Source organism: Crinia signifera, chromosome 2 (assembly GCF_055691185.1).
Source record: "Crinia signifera chromosome 2, ASM5569118v1, whole genome shotgun sequence".
Classification (NCBI taxonomy): Eukaryota; Metazoa; Chordata; class Amphibia; order Anura; family Myobatrachidae; genus Crinia; species Crinia signifera.
The window spans coordinates 140,238,273-140,253,362 of NC_139218.1; the positions used below are offsets into that span (position 1 = coordinate 140,238,273).

Genomic DNA, 15,090 nt, shown 5'->3' on the forward strand with positions numbered 1-15,090 from the left:
GCCAGATAACACCTGTGATTATAGATTTATCCAGCCTGCTGGATATTAACTGCCGAGACAATTGCTATGTCCCCAAACACACACAGTGATAGACGGGCATTTTCAATTCCAGGGGATTGCTAAGCGTGTAGGCCCCATTATTTTGACAGAAATCAAACACTATAGACAGCATCAAGAATGTTATTATGTAGGATGCTTTCTTTTTCTGGCCGAATTATTTTTTCTTGTCTGAATAACCCCTCCATTACATGGGGGCAAAATAAACAAATTGAAGAATTTGTAATTCTGTCTGTGTATCATTAGACTTCAGCAGTTCACTGTTTTGGAATCATTTATGATTCTAAAGGGGTGTACACACGGAGCGATCCTTCTAATCGATTTTGACTACATAGTCAAAATTGCTTAGAAGGTTAGTAAAGATCCCTGTCAAGCTTAGACAAATCGCCCTATAATATCCCTAAGAAAAAAAAGAGTTGCCAGACAAGAATATTTTGACTAGATCGCTGGCTGTCAAGTGAAAATCGCTGGTATTCACTGCTGAGGGAGATATTCACTAGGCGATCTGCAATTAAATACAAAAAGTATGTAAATCCTAGTATAGTCAATATTACTCAGACAAAATTGCTGGTGCGTTTAGTCAAAATTGCTCTCTAGCAAAAATCGCTCTGTGTGTGCACCCCTTAACGCACATAATGAACAAGATTTTAAAGTAAGCATTTTACAGCGTTGTCTTATTCGAATGAACTGCCCCTGCCAGTGTACATACAAGCCATTTTTTACCAAGTCTTTGAACTTTACACACAGCATCTGACAGCTAAGCAAGTCACACTTACATACATGCAGCCATCATATGGCTACACCCACATAGGCTTAATAACAACCACATGTTTACAAAAACCCAAACCAGCAGCACAGCATAACGCTTTCCACAGCAAACCTGCCCTGTGAGGTACACGGAATGCAAATCCCAGCGAAGACTTAAAACAAATATGACATCTCTCTAACACAGGCTCACTGCACTGTACATACAAACTTTAAACCTGTATACACACCACACACTGTACACAAACACTATACACGTGTATTTACAAACAAAACAGTCACTGGCAGCAGCTAAACGCACATTGTGTCTGTGTATGTCCATATACACACAGGGCACGGAGAGGGGGAGGCCGGGTACGGGAACACCTGGTGGTGACTGCACACGGAATAGGTCACCGGGCACACATACTAGTATGTACATCCTGTGTCCGCGCTGTAACGCCCCCCCACTGCCCCGCCATACCCGCTGTCTGGTCACTAGGGTCCGTCTCGCCCCATGTCCCCTCCTCCTGCTGTCACTATTATCGGGCTCAGCAGCTCGCCGAGCTCGGGCGCTGTGCTGCACGGTCCGCCATCCGTCACTACGTCATTTCCGGGGTTATGGCAAAGGCGTCAGAGAAGGGGTGGCGCGTGTGTGTGTACTGCGTTGCTGCGGCCGCGGCGCACCGGTTCAGAGCAGCAGACTAGTAGACGAGGAGAGGAGAGGCAGGATGATCCTCAAACCAGCAGAGTGGCGTGCCCACGGAACAAATATGGGAGGATAATATATTATTATTCGTATTAATAAATAGGCATTTTTGGTGGTTTAATATTACCCAGTGTGCTTGCTCTGTGTGTAATAATTACACCTCCTCCTGTCCGCCTTTTATAGAAAATGTTTGCCCTTTTTTCCTTCCCTACTGTATATAACTTTTTTAAGCGTTTCATGGATATTATCACCCTCCAACTGTACAGTTTTAGCCCATACTTGCCTACCTGACCCTCTCCATGCGGGAGAAAATGCTCTGTTTCTGGACTTCCCTGATAATGTAGGATTGCCATCACCTGTGGGGAGCTAGGTAAAGGTGTTTCACCACAGGTGATGGCAATCCTACATTACCAGGGAAGTCCAGGAGATGAGCATTTTCTCCCGCATGGAGAGGGTCAGGTAGGCAGGTATGTTTTAGCCGCTAGAGTTACAATTTTTATGGTTTGTTCCCTCCTGCTGAAACCAATGTTCCATTTTGTACCGGTTTTCACAAGGTATCAACGCTAACATCATACCCTTCAACATGACCCATTCCATTAGGTACAAGACAGGGTTGCCGACCCTCCCGCATTTAGCGGGAGTATCCCGCTTTTTGATCCTTTCTCCCGGTCTCCTGGGAATATATTGGATCCTCCCGCTTTAGCCTGCCTGTCAAAAAAAAAAAACAGTGACTGCGCAAGTCACAGAGTGCAGGGGCTGACGGTGACCTTGTGGCATCCTATTAAATTCCGGGCAGGGTTCTGTAGGACCGGACTTGGTCACCGTCATAGCCCTGGCAGCAGAGCACAGCATGGGCGAGCGGCACGAGCAGCAGACATGGTAAGCTAGCGGCTGGGTGCTTCCCTCCTGCTTTTCTCCCTCTGCTCCCCGCTGTTCTCTTTAATAGGGCTAATAGGGCTCAGGTTGTCTTCCCCTCCCAGGCTATCTCTCTCTCCCCCTCACTGCAGACCCCCACGCTGCAGCAGCGCAGCTTAATAAAAATCGCTCCCCTCCTCACTGCCTTATAAAATTTTAATGAGGGTGCAGGTCGCAGGAGGAGAGGAACAGTTCGTTTTTTATAAAGCTGCAGCATCGTGGAGGGAGGGAAGAAGAAAGGTTTTCAAATTTGATAAATGTAGCGCTAAAGTACACTGTGAAAAGTATGTTGGATAGCTCCGCCCATGGCCACGCCCATTTGTATACCGGAAATGGGTCGGGCCATGGGTGGGGCTATCCAAATTACACTTGAGAGCTTCCCCGCCCCCTATTTCCTATAACAAGCTGCTCTCTCTCCCGCAAAGCCCAGCTTAGAAGTCGGCAAGTATGGTACAAAATGCTCTGTTCCTGGAGTTCCTTGCCAGTGGCAGTTGCAGAGTTGGGACTCCAGCACAGTCCAATATTCAAAAAGGGGAGCCACACCTACTGCCACCCCAAACATCACTGTCCTGGACTCACTGGCAGTTGATGTGACCACCCCTCTTTGAATATTGGACAGTGCTGGAGCCCCGCCTCTGTAACTGGAGGGAAGTCCAGGAACAGAGTATTTTGTACCTAATGAAATGGGTCATGTTGGAGGGTATGTAACATCACTGTTGTCGCTTTCTGACAGCTACTCCATGCCCCTCTGCATGATGTTGCAACCACAAGATGGCCGCATAAGGTGACTTCTCCGAACATTGTCGTTCCCTCCGTCATCTGCAACGTCACCTCCCATTTGCTGAGCCTGGTGTTTGTGTTAGGGATTGCCATTGACCAACGATGTTCAAGATCATTGATGGTTTATGACCAATGTAGAATAGTTTTACCATCAATTGGGGGAGAACCAGATGGTTTCCCTCCTTCGATGGCAAAAGCATAACTGAAGATGGGCCAGTCGTGGGCGAGATGTTTCTTTTGAATGGCTCACTTAAAAGAGACAGTGAGCCATTGTTCCCTAGAAGGTGAATTGTCATTCTTTTCGTTTCGTGTCACACATGGTAGCTTAGAGTAACTGTACTGACTGACTCAGGGCTGTAGTTCATCCAGCTCCGCAGAGTCCAATCCACACACCATGTCAATGTACTAACTCTGGAGAGTATTGCATTGGAGGCGGAGCTGCTGAGTGCTGCTGCTGAAACAGGGCTGCTGCAGAACAATCTGGAAGCACCACAGGATTTGATGCTGCTCACAGGAGTGTAAGCAGCATAGTAACACAGAAAGGTGTGTAGCATGACCACACATTCCCACTCAAAGACTTTGGCTATGCAGTGCACATGTTTTTTTTATTTATTAGACATACCTCCCAACTTCTGTCCGGAGGAAATAAGGGGGCGGGGCGTATGCAAATGAGGGTGTGGCTTATGCTAATTAGCCGCAACCTCATTTTCATACGAGAATAGACGCTGTGCACATGCGCACAGCGTCTATTCTACTAGATTGGGGGGTCTCCCAACTGCCACCCCCCGCAGCGGGACAATGCCTGCCGCGGGTGGGACAGGACCCGAAAATCGGGACTGTCCCGCTGTAATCGTGACAGTTGGGAGGTATGATTAGATCTGTGTTTGCTGTGCTGTGTAGTACTTTTAACTTTCATTTTACAGCACCAGATTCATGAAGTAAAGATCATGGGACAGATGCACTAAGCTTCAAAAGTGATCAAATAGAGAGTGCTAAACCACCAGCCAGTCAGCTTCTGTGTGACATTTTTCAAACACAGTCTGTGACATGTCAGGTAGGAGCTGTTTGGCTGGTGGTTTATCACTCTCCATTTGATCACTTTTAAAGCTTAGTGCATCTGGACCCCAGTGAGCTGGGCTCCATCTGTCTGTGTCTCCCACTTTACTTCCTGGTGTATCACACCTCCATACCTCCCAACTTTTGAGCACGCATAGGAGGCACAAAGGGCCGGAATTAGGGGGCGTGAGGCCACACCCCCCATTTTGCTGCTGTGGGGGCATGGCCCAGTGGCTCTATGAGCCTCTAGCAATGCCCCCAGCTCCGCTGGTTGAGGGAGTAGACGCTATGCGCACAGCATCTATTTTCCGCTGGCCAGCAACTGACGGGGGACTCCCAACTGCCCCCCCCCTTCGCGGGACACTGCCAGCGGCGGGAGGGATGAGGGAACATCCTTGAAAACCGAGACGTTCCTGCGGTAATCGGGACAGTTGGGAGGTATGCACCTCTATTGCACTAGTCACACTGGCCACACATCAGACCAACTTTCCTCCAACCATCCAACTAGTTGGTTGGTTGGACCGAAAATCTGGTACTGTATTAGGGCAAATGCCTATATGCAATTTGCTCACAAACTCAGGAGGAATGGACAAAAACATTCAGTGAAATAGTTTAAATAAAATAGGTCCAACTACAGTACATTGTCTGAGTAACAATTGTTGTCCATTTTCAGATTTGAGAAACAAATGACTTAATTACAAATTACATTTGCTCCTATCCAGTTCCAGGTTTTTATTCCATCCAACCAGGAGGAAAGTTGGTCTGATGTGTGGCCAGCATTATCGGTGTTCAGCAGGATAAATAGAAAAATAAGTGAAAATAACCACATACCTCCCAACATGACCCTCTGCAGGAGGGACAGAATGCTCTGTTTATGGACTTCCCACTTTATTTATGATTGCATTACCTGTGGTGAAACACCTTTCTAATGCTGGCCACACATCAGACCAACTTTCCTCCAACCATCCAACTGGTTGGTTGGATGGAATAAATACCTGGTACTGGATAGGAGCAAATGTAATTTGTAATTAAAGTAATTTGTTTCCCAATTGTAAAATGGACAACAACTGTCACTCAGACAATGTACTGTAGTTGGACCTATTTGATTTAAACAAATTCACTGAATGTTTTTGTCCATTCTCCTGAGTTTATTGCTTATTGGCATTTGCCCCCAACAGTACCAGATTTTCAGTCCAACCAAGCAACTAGTTGGATGGTTGGAGGAAAGTTGGTCTGATGTGTGGCCAGCATTACCCATTAACCAGATTCAACACAGGTGATGGTAATCATACATTCAGGGGTAAGTGAAGGAACAGTGTTGTTTCCCTCCTGTGAGATTAATGTACGAAATTCGCTTTACATTACTAGAATCAATTGAAATGCAAATAGAACAATCTGCTACCACATTTAAGGCCCATACACACTTGAAGATTTTCATTTAAAAAGACTTTGCCAATATCTGTGATAGATATATCTTTCACCAAATTAGTGCGTACACACTGTGCTATTTTCCCCAAAGAGCAAGATATTTTCAGGAGGCGAAAAACTTTCATTATAAATAGGCTGGGTTTGAATTCCAAGGGTTCCATATATACATTGGTGGCAGTGGGCATATAAATATATGAACATTGGTGGACAGTGATGGCGGTAATGGATACATTGGTGGGCAGTGTTGGCACTAATTTATGCATTGCTGGCATAGACCAGCAATGTGTAAGTCACCGCCAACACTGCCCTCCAATGTTTATATATTTAAAACTGCCCACCTACGTATATTTAAATGTCATGCGCGTACTAGACGGGGGGGCGCAACTCCCCCCCCCCCTCGCGCACACCCCTGGAGCAACTCGGCCGTCGCCACATCACCCGCCACCCCCGTGGAGCACCGTGGCAGCCGACCGCATCACCCGCCAGCCCCTTCCCTCCCTCGGAGCGTTGCGGCTGCATAATTCCCCTGTGGATCAATGCGGCGGCCGCATCACACACACACACACACCCCCACACCAGTTTTTCATACTGGTTTTCAAATTCTCTTCTATTTCCATGCTGTTGGTAGGAAGAGAAATACAACAAATAGCAGCACTGGTCTCTATAACTATTGACTTTACAAAACCAATAGTAACTGAAAGGTATTATTTCATTTATTGTACCACTTCATTCAAAATACCACTAAAATAAAGCAATATATATAAAACAACATGCAGAATTATTGCATTTAAAAAATGAATAAGAAAATGAATTAAAAAAAAGACATTTTATATATATATATATATATATATATATATATATATATAAAAAAAGAAAAATTCAGCACAGCTAAAACATTCCACTGTCCATTCCTATAAATGCCTGGATTGGTAGGAATGTCTCAGGTTAGTATAGTTACCATCCACCTCTCATGGATATAGGGCTCAACTTCCTTAGCAGATTGCTGGAATATCATTCCTATACAGCGATGGAGATCAGAGTCCCTTTTGTAATCCAAATAGGCAAATGGGTGTGGATGAACGCGGTGGTTGACAGACCAGAGAGTGCCACAGAAGGTTGAATTGGTCCAGGCTGATCCAGGTAGTGAATTGAGGATGTGGATTTCTGTGTCTGGTAGTCTCCTCGACGCGTTTCACTGATAACAGGTTTTCAAAGGTGATCGAGTTGATAGGAAGAGACCACTTGGTCTTAAGGTGTTGGCTTGGATAATGCCATTACTCTAACAATGTCCCCTTAATTTGGAGTAATAACAAAGGAGCATTGTTATGTAAAATAAATGTAGCTGACAAAAGGATGGTTGTGATTAATAAACTTTAAGGTAGTGCATGTGATATTCTTTCTAATTGGAGGTCGGTTACATGGTGGGCTTACCTTTTATTTAAATGTTACAGAAACACCTTTCCATAAAATTTGGACAAAAGTTCAAAATATGATATTGCCGACCACGTCCGATCTGAATACGAACTGGTACGATTGGGATCGGCCGTGATCATCCTGAAAATATGGTCTAAGAAATTTACTAAGCTGCTGAGTTCTCGGGATTCGTATTTTCTGATGGTAAAGTCATTCATATTTCGCTGCTGAGTTTTCCGGCAGCCAAATATGGACAAGCCTGAAGCATTGTACAGATCAGTCATAACCGCGCAATGCTTCTCTGTGTAAAAAAGAAATATGAAAAAAAACTCTGTGGGGTACCCCACACAAATATATTCATTCCAGGGCTCTTTGAGCTGGTGCTGGATCCAGAAATGCAGGGGAAAAATTGTATGTATTTCAAGAACCAGCACCAGGCTCTTAGACTGGTCCTGGCTACAAAAATATGGTGGACAAACCAGCTGCAACCAGCATTGGACCCCAACAGCCAGCGATGTAATGCCACAGCCGGAGGAGACTTTGTACATAAGCTCCCCCGGCCAAAGCATTACAGCCCTGTCCGGGGGACTGGGGACCCTCCCTCAATAAATGGGACATCCCCAGGCAAGGCTGAAGCCCAAGGCTGTTCCTGGCATGCCTGTGTAGTGGGTGTCAGGCTGATTTGTAAAGTGTAAAATTAAGATCTAAAAATAAAGTATTCATTTACCCCCCACACACACACATGCAGGGACTTGGAGAACCACAAGTCCCAGTCTCACAACAGAACCAATACCGCAATGAAGACATGCACACACACAAATAAAGTATCTAGATTCTACAAAGAATCCATACATACCTCATACTCATAATTTATTGGGTTCCTGTCCAGGGATGGGTGAAATGTGTGCCCGTCATCAAATGTGTGCAGTTTACACAACCTGTGCATTTAAAGCAGTGATTTTCAACCTTTTTCAGGTCGCTGCACACCGGACAAGACTTTAAAATTGCCAAGGCACACCAACAGTTTTTAATCAAATATTCCTTAGTTATTCCACACACCTGCCCCCCCCTTAGTTATTCCACACACCTGCCCCCCCCCCCCTAAGTTATTCCACACACCTGACTCCCCTTAGTTATTACACACACCTGACCCCCCCCCCCTTAGTTATTACACACACCTGTTATTACAGTGTAATAACTATGGGGGGGCAGGTGTGTGTAATAACTAAGGGGGGGGCAGGTGTGTGTAATAACTAAAAGAGGGGGCAGGTGTGTGTAATAATTACACACACCTGCCGCCCCCCATAGTTATTACACACACCTGCCCCCCCCCCCCCTTAGTTATTACACACCGGCCCCTCCTTTATTATTACACAGCACCAGCACACAGCAATGTTACATCCAAATGACCCTACCTCCAGGAGAGTTATACAGTGCGTGCAGTGCGCACTTCACTTGATGGCTCCGGTGGCAGGCTTCTGCGCATGCACCTGGACGCGCCTTGTGCCCACAACGCATAGGTCGGATGACCTAATGTGCACAGGCACGTCCCGGCATCATCTACAGGGGCCACACAGACAGCGCCGTGGAGGGAGGACCATGGTGAGTCGCCGTGACACACTGTCACGCGGCACACCTGAGGACTGGCCGTGCCGCGGCACACTGGTTGAAAAACCCTGATTTAAAGGCTCCCAACGTCCTTGTTAGCCAAGTCTTGTTTGTGCTTGCCACCGGGCTAATATCAAAATAGGAAATTCTTTGTTTAATGTTCTGGCTACATCTGTAGATAAATATTGGAGGCTGTTTGCACTCATTGGCAATCATTGGGTCTGTGCTCACAATATACCAGTGTTTATGCACTGCTTACTTTAAAGTCTCCGACATTGTGGAATAGGTAGTGGGAAATACCACTCTATCCAGAGTATTATTTTTCGGGGCTGGTATTAGTCTCTCGATCAAGCTGCATACTTATCTCCACAGCCATATTGACCTCCTGTTTATCATAGTCTCGGTCAAGGAACCTTTGTGCCATTAATAGTAATTCTCAGCTAAGCTCTTGCTTTTCAGAGGTAATTCGGGCAACTCGTATTAGCTGTGAGAGCAATAGTCCCCTCTTTAGCAGCTGAGGATGAAAACTGGAATAGGCCAAGAGTGTGTTTTTGTCAGTCTTTTTCTGGAAGAACCTGGTAGTATATCTATTTTCGGTCTCACTTACCTTGACATCCAGAAAGTCCATAGTGGTCGAGTGACTATTACAGGTAAATCTGATTCGACCAGGTAAAGTATTCAAACAATTAATAAAGGGACCCAATTGATCTTGACTGCCAGTCCATATTAGAAACAGGTCGTCTATGTACCTGGTATAAAAAGCTTTATACTCAGAAAAATCTGGATCAGCCATGATGTGGGTCTTTTCATTGTACATGAACAGGTTCACGGAAGCAGGGGCCATGTTTGACCCCATCGCTGTTCTAGATACTGTTCTAGATAAAAGAAAGCATTGTTGAACAAAAAAATATTTTAAAGTAAAATAATGCTAATCAACAAAACAAGGTAATCAATTGGTGGGCCCTGATAATCAGGATTATCTCTAAAAATCTCTCGTACATCAGCTGTACCTTCCTCATTAGTTATATTAGTATGCAGACTGCTGACGTCTAGAGTTGCCAGGATACTGTTGGCAGACGGGTTCCCAAATCTATGTAGCTTTAATAAGAAGTTGGTGGTGTCTTGACTACCACCGGCTGTAGATGAAAGTCTAAATACTGAGACAATGGTTGGCCTAGTGACCCCCTTGCAGAAATTATGGGTCTGCCGGGGGAGCCACTAGGCTTTTGTAGACTTAAGGAAGTATGTATATAAGAGGGATTTTTGGATGCTCCTGTCATGGAAAATTTGAAGTGTTAGTATCAATCCAACGGTTCGACAATCCCAGTTCAATAACTGAATCTATTTTATGTTTATAGGTTACAGTAGGATCATGGGTCAGACTCTTGTAACAGCTCTCATCATTTAATTGTCACATTACCTCTACAGCATAGTCGGCTCTAATTCCCCTGCCTTTTTTGGCGGGGCAGATGACAATGTTGTCATGTAGAGAGCGCACAGCCAATGATTCCTCTTTAGAGAGATTGGACCTAAACGGTCTATTGAGACACTGTTCAGATGTCACCTTCTTTACTAATCTAAAAAAAGTCTCAATAGACTAGTTTATAGTCAGTGGATCAAATGAGCTTTTGGGCTTAAAGGGCCCTCTAGGATACTCTTGGACAGATCCTTGTCTTTTAAAAAAGTCCATTATGTTCAATTTTCTCTGAAATACAGTTCAACATCTAGATCCATAAGTTTAAGTCTATATGTCTGCACAAACGTCAGACCCTTTGATAATACCGCCATCTCGCAAAATGTTGGACTATAGTCGGACAAATTAAAGATGGTTAACTCTGTGGCTTTAAGCCCGCAGGAGTCCCTTTCCCTCTTATGTCTCTGCCCTCCCCTCCTGGTAGGTCTTTTATATCCCGGTTCTTGCTGCGGGTATATACACGCTCCCAAAAAAAAGGGCATCTACCTCTAGATGATTGATCAGAATCACTCTGGGAAGTATTGGACTCCACATCCGTGTATTCCTTAGCTCCGCCACACTTTCTTTGACCTTCACTAGAATGCCATGGACGTCTAGTATTCTGAGCATTAATCCAGGGATAAACCCTGAGCTCCTTATAGTCCTCACGGACCTTCTTGTATTTGTACTTTTTGAAACTTAAAAGGAAAAGGAAGAAAGGTTCAGAGGGCGCTTAGAAATGATAAACAAATGTATAAATGAAATGTTAATAAAAATTAGACCTATGGGCAAAACATTGTATATACAAATTATTTTAATACAATTCAATAATACTTCAGCTTTGACGGTTACAGTCACTGAATGAGTGTACAGGGCCATATATATATATATATATATATATATATATATATATATAGTCATTGTAGGGGTTCTGCACACACTAAATTAACTGATATTAATAAATAGTGGAGATTTAGTTCATGAATTGATCAATGCATTTAAGCCTGCAGCCCCCTTCACGAGACCCCACTGTTCTGCAGGTCCTAACACTATCGCTCAAAATGGCTACAATACATTAATATGATAGCTATGTGTATTGTAGCCATTTTGAGCAATGGTGTTAAGACCTTTAAGACCTGCAAAAAAGTGGGGTCCCGTGAAGGATGTGAATGTGGTCACAAGCCATAGGGCACCCCAAAACTAGGAAAGGTGAGTGCCGATGTTTAGTGTATATATTATATATATGGCTACAATACATTAATGTGATAGCTATGTGTATATATATATATATATATATATAGATACTGTATGTATATATATATATATATACTGTATATATATATATACTGTGTGTATATATATATATATATATATATATAAGTAATACATTTTGAATGAGCTGGCTTCATTCCCATTGTGTCTTATTATAAAGGTATGTTTTATTTGTATTATCTGTATCCTGGGGGGTGCTATCAGCAGCAGCTTTGATGTCCCACGGGTGGCAGGGGGTGCTCTATCTTCCACTCAACATGTAGGACCTGGAGCAGTAACTTCTGCTAATTACTTTACTGTACCACCTTTAATGCAAAGGTGGTGGGAGAGAGAACACTAACATGTGGAAGGGTGCACTGAGCTGAATGAAGCAACCTTGTAAATGACTTCCAGGGAGGTAGGGGGTGTTTTAAACACAAGGGAGGGTTGGATAATGGAGTGGGCTTAATATTCTGGATTTTCCGGTGGAAGAGCAGCTTGTTTGACTGCAGATATCGCCATTATCTGGAAATAGATTTCTTAGCCTTCAATAGTATAAAAACCTAGAGTCCCAACTTTCAGGAGGTGCTGGGAACTTGGGGATCAGAGATCAGGAGCAATCGATTGACAAAAATATAAAACTGTACACCAGACGTTTGGAGCTGGAGCAGGGACCGGCTGCTGGAAGGCTGATATCTCTGGTTCTGGGCATGATAGAGACAAGCCGCTAGTGTAGACAGAAAGGGGAGAGTCCCAGCTTTTGGAATATACTCAGAGAGAACCTGAAAAATCTGACTGGTAATTGCAATTAACAGGTTGGGTGTGGACTGCTCCTTTGAAGCTTTCTTTGACCTTCACTAGAATGCCACGGACGTCTAATATTCTGAGTATTAATCCAGGGATAAACCCTGAGCTCCTTATAGTCCTCACGGACCTTCTTGTATTTGTACTTTTTGAAACTTAAAAGGAAAAGGAAGAAAGGTTCAGAGGGCGCTTAGAAATGATAAACAAATGTATATATGAAATGTTAATAAAAATTAGACCTATGGGCAAAACATTGTATATACAAATTATTTTAATACAATTCAATAATACTTCAGCATTGACGGTTACAGTCACTGAATGAGTGTACAGGGCCCTATATATATATATATAGAGAGAGAGAGAGAGACATTGTAGGGGCTCTGCACACACTAAATTAACTGATATTAATAAATAGTGGAGATTTAGTTCATGAATTGATCAATGCATTTAAGCCTGCAGCCCCCTTCACTGGACCCCACTTTTCTGCAGGTCCTAACACTATCGCTCAAAATGGCTACAATACATTAATATGATAGCTATGTGTATTGTAGCCATTTTGAGCAAAAGTGTTAAGACCTGCAAAAAAGTGGGGTCCCGTGAAGGATGTGAATGTGGTCACAAGCCATAGGGCACCCCAAAACTAGGAAAGGTGAGTGCCGATGTTTAGTGTATATATTATATATATGGCTACAATACATTAATGTGATAGCTATGTGTGTGTGTATATATATATATACTGTGTATGTATATATATAGTGTAGAATATCGCACCAGCTTCACTCATGTAATGATGACCGTGCCAGGTCCAGATAAATGTGCTCACAGTTCCCAATCAATGGGATAAACCAGCACCAGTCCGATATGCCAAAATTCAATACATATTTATTGTCCATAGACAGCAAAAAAGACCAATCATGGTCAACACCCAACAGGCTTAAATAGTATACTTAGCATTTCAACATAATTGAAGTATATGGCAGCGTCTCCTCGACGGCCGTTTCGGTGCCTGAGCACCTTTTTCAAGAGGGGTGACCAACCTGTCTGAACACACCATGCTGTATAAATAGGGCCCCTAAAGGGTCATCTCACCTGGTACAATTAGTGCCGCCTTCCCGCCCCAGGGACTCCATCAGCCCAGCCGCATCCCGCCGCGCTCACGGCGCCGCCAAGCCGGAAATCACAGCAAGACGGAACCAATGTGCCGGCCAGTCTGCAGGGGGACAGCTGGAAAGTTCCTAGGTGCCGGAAGCGCGTCACCGCAATGAGTGTTACTATAGTGACAATGATACAATCTACATCCCATTCAAGTCCGCCGTATGAGCTCAATATGCATATATAAAGAATACAAAAACACTCATTAATTACACTGAAAAGCAAACAAAACATTTGTGAAGTATCATGCCTATACATTATCACATGGGAGGACATAGTTACAGGCAATGTCTGGGGTACTAATGTGAGTAATTCATGGGGTGCTCCAGGAATATTATGTAATATGTAATGTCTCCCTCCCCCCCTTTTCATCCCTGCTTGATGCTGCACTGAAATCCACAAAAAATTCCTAGTGTGCGCAAGCACACATGGCCAATAAAGTTGATTCTATTCTATTCTATTCTAATAACAGTAATCTTACCTCATTACAGCTCTTAGGTACAGATGACCTTAGGGTATGGGAAGGAGTTAACGACAAAAGAAGAATTTTCAAAACTGTAAATAGGTCGGACAGTGGGAATGGTGGGGAGGCCTGTAGAGAGTCTACTAAGGGGGAGGTGGGTACGAGGAAGTTAGTAAGGAATACAAATAAGTCCAGAGGAGAAATTCAACACAATGGCCCTTATTCTGATCGGTGCGGCCGGATCCGAATATGCAGCCAGGACCGTGCGTGCGAAACCCCGCCTTCCATACGGATCGCCAAATCCGTCTGTACGCGGCAAGAAGCTGTCCGAACGGACCGCACGTGTATTTTTCATGGAATACGCCTCCTCCATCTCAGGGAACCTCCCCCATCATTCGATGGTCGCAGATGCAGGACCAAGTGTTCCACCAGCTCCCGCAACCTCAGACCACACGGACATTTTTCCGTGCAAAAGCAGGGATCTGGGCGGGCAGCTGACATCCGGCGATGTCATATGTCCGCCCCCTACACGTGCGTCACGGCCGCATTAACATACGTACGCCCAGCGTTTGCATGGGAACGCCCATGAAACGCGGGGCGTACGCATATGGTAATGAGCCCAAATAGCCCTTCACGCCCCTCTCCACCCCCTGGTCGGAGTGTTCACATTTCATGCGGGATTTGGCCGTACGCCCCGCTCGCACATGCGCAGAGACGCCTCTGCACATGCGCAGACACAAAACATCGGCGGCACGAACACAGGCGGATATTACCACACCAACCACAGCAGAAATTATGGGTCTGCCGGGGGAGCCACTAGGCTTTTGTAGACTTAAGGAAGTATGTATATAAGAGGGATTTTTGGATGCTCCTGTCATGGAAAATTTGAAGTGTTAGTATCAATCCAACGGTTCGACAATCCCAGTTCAATAACTGAATCTATTTTATGTTTATAGGTTACAGTAGGATCATGGGTCAGACTCTTGTAACAGCTCTCATCATTTAATTGTCACATTACCTCTACAGCATAGTCGGCTCTAATTCCCCTGCCTTTTTTGGCGGGGCAGATGAGATTGGACCTAAACGGTCTATTGAGACACTGTTCAGATGTCACCTTCTTTACTAATCTAAAAAAAGTCTCAATAGACTACACGCTCCCAAAAAAAAGGGCATCTACCTCTAGATGATTGATCAGAATCACTCTGGGAAGTATTGGACTCCACATCCGTGTATTCCTTAGCTCCGCCACACTTTCTT

General features: G+C 44.4%; 1 protein-coding gene across 1 annotated transcript in view; it reads right to left on the reverse strand.

Moving 5' to 3' along the window:
- The window catches only part of ELK4 (ETS transcription factor ELK4), a 45,809-nt gene extending 44,367 nt beyond the window's left edge, over positions 1-1,442 (reverse strand). Inside the window, exon 1 of the mRNA XM_083173017.1 lies at positions 1,286-1,442. The gene's annotated coding sequence lies outside the window, so the exon portion shown is untranslated. The remainder of the gene's footprint in view (positions 1-1,285) is intronic.
- Between the last annotated feature and the right edge of the window lie 13,648 nt (positions 1,443-15,090).